This window comes from Echinops telfairi, unplaced genomic scaffold (assembly GCF_000313985.2).
Source record: "Echinops telfairi isolate 266 unplaced genomic scaffold, ASM31398v2 ScPeMD7_3533;HRSCAF=4204_0, whole genome shotgun sequence".
Lineage (NCBI taxonomy): Eukaryota > Metazoa > Chordata > Mammalia > Afrosoricida > Tenrecidae > Echinops > Echinops telfairi.
The window spans coordinates 99,011,736-99,020,394 of record NW_022107431.1 but is presented as its reverse complement, the minus strand read 5'-3'; the positions used below and the strand labels follow the sequence as shown (position 1 = coordinate 99,020,394).

The following is an 8,659-nucleotide window of genomic DNA, read 5'->3' as shown; positions in this document are numbered from 1 at the left end:
GGCACCATCAGCTTTCTTCACCACATTTGCTTATGCACCTGCTTTGTCTTCAGCGATCGTGTCCTATGGCATGGTCTTTAGTACATTGTTTAACCTCTCTGAATCTCAGCCTTGTTAGCCAAAATGGCACAATTATAGTATAAGATTGATGTATGCAATAACTCACAATTAAAAGTGCTAAGATCTATTTATTACCAGTGATAAAACCAAACATTATAGTATTCAGTGTGGTTTACACCTCAACATAAAGAAACAACAACAAACTATTCCTCAACTGGAACAATAAATATCATGATAAATGAAAAGATATAGATGTTATCAAGTATTTTATTTTACTTGGATCCACAATTAATGCCCATAAAGCAGCAGTCAAGAAATCAAACCACATATTGCATCGCACAATCTTTAAAACTCCCCCTCCCCCCAAAAGAAAACCCAACAAAAACCCTTTAAAGTGCTGAGAAGCAAATATGTCACTATTGCTAAAGAAAATTGTGCGCACAAGCAAATGTGGTAAAGAAAGCTGATGGTGCCTGGCTATCAAAAGACATAGAGTCTGGGGTCCTTTGGCTTGAAGATAAACAAGTGGCCATCTCACTGAGAAACAACAAAGCTCACCAGCCTGTGAGATCACGAGGTGTTGAAGGGATCAGGTATCAGGCATCAAAGACCAAAAAAAAAAAAAAAAAATCATAGCATTGTGAATAAGGGGAGTGTGGAGTGGGGACCCAGGGCCTATCTGTGGACAATTGGAAATCTCCTTGCAGAAGGGCCGTGGGGAGGAGATGAGCCAGTCAGGGTGCACTGTAGCAATGATGAAACATACAATTTTCCTCTAGTTCTTGAATGCTGCCCCCCCTCCCCACTATCATGATCCCAGTTCTACCTTACAAATCCGGCTAGACCAGAGGATGTACACTGGTACAGATAGGAACTGGAAACACAGGGAATCCAGGACAGATGATCCCTTCAGGACCATTAGTGAGAGTGGCGATGCTGGGAGCGTGGAGGGAAGGTGAGGGAAGAAGGGGGAACCGATTACAAGGATCTACATATAAACTCCTCCCTGGGGGACGGACAGTGGAGAAGTGGGTGAAGGGAGATGTCAGATGGTGTAAGATATGACAAAATAATAATAATTTATACATTTTCAAGGATTCATGGGTAAGGGGGGAGCGGAGAGAGAGGGGGAAAATGAGGAGGTGATGCCAAGGGCTCATGTAGAAAGCAAATATTTTGAGAATGATGAGGGAAACAAATGTACCCAAGTGCTTGACACAATGGATGGATGTATGGATTGTGATAAGGGTGGTATGAGCCCCCAATAAAATGATTTAAAAAATAAATATAATTGCGTCTAAATTAAGTATATACTCTGCCCTGAAAAAAAAAAAAAAGAAAATGTGCCTGACCCAAGTTGTGCACATTCTCTTGCTATGCATGTGAAAGCTGAACAGTGCCCAAGAAAGAGACCAGCAGAGTTGTCGCATTTGATGCATGGTATTGGAGAAGGCTCTCGAAATTGCCACAACTGCCAGAAGAGCGCACAAGTCTGTCTTGGAAGTAGAGTCAGCCGACCCTTTGATTTGAGATTTCTCATGTACTTTGTGTCACAGACTTGTTATCAGGAGGGCTCAGCCCCTAGAGAAGGACTGCACGGGTGGAAGAGCGTAAGCAACAAGGAGGCCTCACAGAGAAGGGCTGACATAGTGACCGCATCAATGGGCTGACATATAGACGTGAGTCTGAGGTGCAGGGCTGGGTTCTGTTGTCTTCTATGGTACACGGGTTTCTACGAGTCAGAACTGACTAGACAACACCTAACTCTAACAAAGCTATCTATATGGGATCAAACTGAACTGCAGGGGGCAGTGAGCTTATCTTAATGTGGGAGAAACCCTTCAGAAAAAAAGTAGGATGAGAATAATTGCACACCTTGAAGAAAGTAATTCATGCCATCGAACAGTCCATGAGCTGGTGTATGTTTTGTGATGTCTAGTCTCAATGACAATAACAAATAAAATAAATATAAAAAGAAAAGGCCTGGCATACGGCAAGGAATCCTTGGGTGGTGTAAACACTTCTGCTGCCGTCCAGAAGTGGAATTCACTTCAAGATGCCTGGGTAGAGAACCCTGGAGATCTACTTTGGACAAATTAGCCTTTGTGAACCTGCTGGAGCCATTTGACTTTGCATAAAATCGTATTCTACTCCATGGCCCCAGAAAAAAGCAACATGGGATCTAGACCAAGTAAAGATGTGTGTAAAGATGTGGGGGCCTGGATCCTGAACCAGTCCTCTGAACCAGGTGGTTAGGTTCCACGCCCAACCTCCAAATTCCCTGTGTTTGAGTTGCTTCCGATTGACAGAGCCCTGTAGAACCAGGGGAGGACTGTCCATGTGGATGCCGGGACTAGCTCCTTATGTTAATAGAAAGCATCGTCTTGCCCTGTTCTACCCCAGAGTCTGCCTTTTTGAAAAATCACTTTACTGGGGGCTCTTACAGCTTTTATAACATTCCACACATCAATTGTATCAAGCATACTTGTACATGTGTTGCCATCCTCATTTTCTAACCATTTGCATTCTATTTGAGCCTTGGTATCAGGAGCCCATCTTTGTAATAGCAGCAGGTGGGCAGCAGGTGGTCTCCGGTGACAAATGGCTTTAGAGTCACAGGGATTAAAGTGTCAGCATGAACGGAGGTCTCTGGAGCAGGACCATTCAGATCCGGGTCCATCACTTTCTCGTACAGAAATATTGTTACATAGATGCTAACATTCAATGGGACACAAAATGACCCCCATGCAAACCCACCGCGACAGCAGGGACAGCAATATGGGAGCGCTCTCTCCCTTACTCCCCTCCAGGAGTGGACCATGACCCTGGCTAAGGGCAGAGGGAATTTATCGCGTGTGCCCATGCCCTCTTTGTGAACTCGGTTGAGATTGATTAAGAATAAGCTTTGCTTAGGAGGGTGCAGAAGGCTTCCGGGGAGGAAGGTAATTGTGCTAAATAATCTTCCGGGATCTTCCAATCATGGAGCACTAAGCATTAAATTGCTAATTAAGTGCCCAGTTACCCTTATTAATAATTCTAAATGCATAAGGGCCTCCCTGATTCTGCTGGGATGTATGTTAAACAGAGCTATAAAAAGGCAGCCGAGTTGAGTTCACATGAATGTGTGCACAGGAAAAAGCATTCAGACAACAACTAAGCCATTCCTTTTGACATCTGTATTAAATTGCTCATTAAGTTTACTGTGGAAATTAAATTACTGCAAAGCACTGCCCATTAATTTCTGATTAGGCCGGAATGCCTTTGCTAATGCAGGCGTTGGGCTGTGGGGGTGCTGAATGGCTATCTGACAGCAGCCTGTGAGGGCCGGAGCAGGCTGTTGGGTGGTCTCAGCAGTTGAGTGGGGAGCCTGGGGAGGGAACACAGTGCTGCGGCTGAAGGTCTGCTTCTTCCCGACGCCAGAGACTGTGCAAACGGAACCGCAGGGCTGATGGGATGTGTCTTTGGAACAAGACGGGGCAATACACACTCTTTGGGGCATCTCATTTGATGATGATTAAAAGGAAAAAAAAAGGAAAGAAATCTTGTCCTCGTAAATATTCATTTGAGGAAGATAGGAAGCACAGAATTGTGGCTAAGCATCTGGGTTCCCTATTGGTTAAATTGATACTATCAATAGAATTATTATATGTCCCATAGGGATGATTTCTAATCTCCCCCTGGCCCCAGGGTACTAATGCCTCTAAAGTGGACCAGGGACATCCATAAACCATAGCGATGTGCATGGATTTTGAGCCCACATTTAATCATAGCCCTAATTTAAGAATACTTAGTTCTCATGACATGGCCCTCCTTGATACTTGCCCTCATGAGGAGATCACTGAGGATATGGGGCCATCGTATAGTGTGGTGAAGACAATAGATGGTTCCAGGCTAGCAGAAAGAATAGTGTCTGGATCTTGTGGTAGTTAGATGATTAAAGTGTAGGGGTGGAATCCAATTTGTCAATCAGGTCACAGCCTGATAATGAATGTCTCCTTGGGGGTGTACCGTGCTTTCAAGGGATGGGGGTGATTGAGAAGCTCCCTCTCTCTGCCCCTTGGCCTTCCTATTTGTTATGACTCTGCTGATGGCCCTCAGGGCTTCCTAAGGTGCCCTGCCAAGTTTCTGCCAACCTTGGATCCACTCCAGTCTATGATCTTCCTGCATTCCGCCTTAAACTTTTGGCATCATTGCAAGTGGCTATGTCATTCTGAAGAGGGCCTTATGGACCTGAGTTGGGTTGGGCTGGGATGGCTTCTTGATACGTAATTACTTCTTGATATAAAACTCTTTCCTTTACATCAATGAGTGTCACTGAGTTGTTTCTTTGGACAACCCTGGCTAACACAGACCTTAATGGCTAGTCGTAAAACGAGCAGCCATCTAAGTGAAGTGTCAGCTAAGGCCACATGGAAAGAAGCAGGCTAGCCCATGCAATCCAAGGATTGTAAATAATAAAATCCAAGACTGCAGGAGGGAACTAACTCTATCTGAGTTTAAATTTTGAGCTTCAGCTTTGTGGGAGGCTCTGCATGACAGTGAACGTCCTAAATCTATTTGCAGAGCCCTCATGTGGATTAACCCACTGGAGAATGCCCTTCTGACCTTGACCAAGGCTAAGAATAGTTTTGCTATCAGACAGAGTGCATTGAAAAATGGATTAATTCAGATATAATCAGGTTAAAATTTAACTCTGTTTGTTCTTCTTACTTATTAAAAGTTTTTTTCCTAGTTTTTATTACTTTCTGCTTTCTTTTGCTTTTGTTTTATTTGATTGTTGTTGGTTTTGTGTGTGTGTGTGTGTGTCTAATTTCCTTTATATGATATTCAAGGTAGGTTTATTTAGAGACAGTAACTAGATTCATAGTTTCTCAGGGTTATGGCTGGGAAGAGTGTGGGGTAGTGGGGAGCTGAACCTATTGAGTGCAAGAATTAAGCAATTGTTTTAAAATTGATTGTGGTGATGATTGCAGCTCTTTTTAGCACGTTTAAACCATTGTATGGGATGTGAATTATATATCAATAAACCTGTTAAAAAGAAGAGATCCTGGGTACCAGGCTGCCAAAGTCTGACCTTCAGCTAGGCCTGACACCCCAGGGGGAAGTTCTACCCTTTCCTAGGGGTTGCTATGAGTCAGGATGAACTCGATAGAGTGAGTTTAGTTTGGAGTTCTTAGGGATTCCATCCTTGAGCATGTTAATCAAGCTCTCTGTGCCTTAGTTTCCTCACTTGGAAAGAAGGAGAAATTATACCGTCGAACTCATAGGATGTGTGAAAATGAAACAAATACACATAAGATCTTTATAACAGTGGTAGTCATTATTACTATACATAGTGTTATAGACTTGGAAAGGGACCTTGAGTTTATCTTGAATTTTTAAGTGGGGAAATTCAGGCCAGGGAGAGTAAGTAATTCCTAGATTCACATGGCCAATTCTTAACCGAAACAGGAGTACACAACCACCACAGAAACAGCAAACAGCAGTCAACCAAATAGCTGCAAAGTGACCTGATTTCAGCTCATGGTCAGCCCATGTGTGTCAGACTAAACTCTGCTCCACAGCGTTTTCAGGAGCTGATTTTTTTTTTTTTTTTTTTGGGAAAGTAAACCACCAGCTCTCTCTTTTGAGGCAGTTATGAGTGAACTTGAACCCCTAACCTTTCATTATCAGCCAAGCATGTAATTGTTTTCACCATCCAGGGGCTTCCAGAAGTAAGACCAGAACTCCGATTAAAAAAAAACAAAGCAGAAAGTAATTTATTTGCATGAGTCTACATGAGGTGGTTTTGGGTGAGTAGAAACCTAATAGTAAGTGAAGATAACATATAGCCAATTATTCAATATTTGAATATTCTCTAATGGACTGAATCCTAAGGTTTTATTAAAAAATGGTTGTGGGGCATATACTTCAAATATCATACCGTGCTATCATAGTAAGATGGTTTGAAGCACAGTAGGACGGTGGATTCCATTGAAGGCTGTCCCTCCATTACGTTCACAGAGGCTCTCTCTTGTGTGGTTTCTTAAATGCCGCCTCTTCCCCCCCCAATCATTTTATTGAGACATATATATCACATATGTCTCACTTCCGTCGTTCAGTCCTATTTAAAAAGAGTTGTATACACATCACCACAGTTGATTCTGGAGCATCCTCCCCACTCCCGTATTTATTATTTGCTCCTCATTTTCCTCCAACCCAGTGTCCCCAAGAAGCCATACACCAAATCCTGCCTCTCTACACCTTCCAATCCTGTGACTCATATGCTGGAAAATAGACCCCCAACCCCAAAAATCATGAAAAAGCAAAAATAACAAAACAAGAACAAAAACAAAAACAGAAACTATATTTAAAAAAAACACAGCAACAATATTAACATAAACCAGAGTACAAAACCTCTGTGGGGAAAAACAATTGCAGAAAATATTGAAAACTAGAATGAATCCAAAATAGGTCAAGTGGGAGATCTTATGAGCAGGTACCATATTATAACCTAATTCCATCTGCCATAATCAAGTTTACAATAGTCTGTCTGATAGCAAGGTTATTCAAGTCCCTCAACTCTAGTCAGAGGGGATCAGAGGCTTAATCTATGTAGGGACGCTGCTGGTGGATTTGAGCTCCCACTGTCATCCATAGTCTTCTGAAATTGGGTTGAATGCTAAGGTGTTCTGGAAAAAAAATGTTTCAAAGAACAAATGGAAAAGTTAACACACTACTTTTAAATTTATTCAATAACCCATGTCTTAATATTTCTCTGCTTCATAAACATCCCATGCTGATGTTTTGTTTTTGAAGGCTGGAGTGGGGAGTAGAAATTATTCTTTATGTTTTATTGACTGAATGCTGCTACAAAGAGAGGCTGGTGGTTAGGAAGTTTCAATCATTCATCTCTTCTCCATTTGAGAGAGAAAATATTGACTTCTCTGATGGAGAAGTAGGAGGAGGAGGAAACGATGTGTTTCTTGGTCATGATGAGTAAGAGGCATAGGCGTCCATGCTGCCCAGAATGTAATTCATGGTTATGCAATTTCACAGATGTGTCTATTTCCAAAATAACAATTTTAATGTATCTTTTGATGATCATACATACACACACACACACAACCTTTGCCCACTGAAAATTTTCACATGGAACAATTTAGTGACATCAATTACATTAATAAGTTCTATAACGACTCCTATTTCCCATTGCCAGTTTTCTATTACCTTGAACAGCAAGCCAATGCTTTCTAAATGATAACTCCCTGGTACTTCCTGCCCCTGGCAGGTTCAATTCCACATTCAATTATGGGCTGTTAACTGCACCCCGTGGCCTGTGCTTGGGTGGTAGTGCTCTGTAGATGAAAGAAGCAGTGGCTACCTTCGAAGAGAAACTCTCAAGCTAGTGGTGGCTGAGGAGGGCGGGGGTGGGGGTGTGTGTGTGGGGGTGTGTGTGTGCAGAGGTAGGATTACAGGGAGAGACAGGTGTGTGTGTGTGTGTGTGTGTAGGATTACAGGGGTTGTCGGGTCTGCACAGAGGGCCACACGCGGTCTGTGGAGATGTTTTATTTGGAAGTGTTGTATTAGTGTGACCCTCCCTGTCCCCAAAAACCAGTGCCCCCCAGAAGGCAGGACTGGTGCCGGCTGCCAACCAAGCCCCTGACCCAGGTGTCCTGCTGTCTCCAAGTGCACCTGGCCAGGCTGGGCTTGGGAGGGTCCATCTTGGAGCCTTGCTCCCAGACCCTCGGCTCCCAAGACCTCTGCTTATCCGCTCTGGGCCCAGTCAGGCCCTGAGAAGGGTCGGGTGCACCACGCCAGTCTGTCTGCTTCGTGAAGTTACGGAGTGAAGGGTACCCCCTCTGCCCTGGACACAGCACGCTGGCCAGCCTGGCCCTCTGTCGTCCTCTGGGGCTGGCATCCTGCAGGCCTGCTCTGCGGGTGCGGGCGTGGGCATGGCACTCGGCCCTCCGGACTCCCTTCCAGCGGTGCTGCTTGCCCTGAGATCACCTCCATCCACCTGGGAGGGGCGGGGCGCTCACCTGAGGGCTGGGTGTGGGTGTTGGTACAACTACCCAGGGTGAGGCCGCGCAGGTGGGGTGTGTTACCTCTCCAGTGCGTACTCGCTCTCTGCACGGAAGAAGTACACGTGGGACTTGAACTGGAGCTTGAAGACACGCTGCTCTTGGATGCCGTCGGCCCCCTCGGGGCGGCTGATGCTGTAGCCCAGCAGAGGGAGGCTGGCCAGCGGGTAGTCGTCCTGCAGGGCAGGGTGCTGGGTTCCGAGGACCGCGGGGCAGGCCACCCTGCTCACCACCAGACCAGGTGTGGAGGGGCCTGAGCTCCCCTTCAAACAGATGGGAGGGCCCACATTCACTCCTTGCCCACCTGGTGCGTCTTGTAGAAGAAGAGGCAGAAGTTGGTGAAGACCACCCAGAGCTTCTGCCAGCCGCTGCTGTTCTTAAACTTCCTCAGCAGGTACCCTGACAGCTGGTTCTGCCAGGACGGGGAGGACAGGCACACCGCTCAGCCTGCCCATCGCCCCGTGGCACCCCAAGTGCTGGGGGCCACGGGGCCAAACCCGCGAGGCCTGGACCTGCAGGCTCAGCAGACCCCGACT

At 45.3% G+C, this 8,659-nt stretch overlaps 1 protein-coding gene and 1 long non-coding RNA gene across 2 annotated transcripts in view; both read right to left on the bottom strand.

Annotated features, from left to right (window-relative positions):
• The window catches only part of IMPG1 (interphotoreceptor matrix proteoglycan 1), a 167,280-nt gene that overhangs the window by 95,708 nt on the left and 62,913 nt on the right, over positions 1-8,659 (bottom strand). The window lies entirely within an intron of this gene.
• LOC123522223 lies at positions 7,593-8,574 on the bottom strand. Its single transcript, XR_006680498.1, has 3 exons — positions 8,428-8,574; positions 8,148-8,299; positions 7,593-8,059 (listed from the first exon to the last, which is right to left on the bottom strand). It is a non-coding gene; the product is annotated as an uncharacterized LOC123522223 (long non-coding RNA).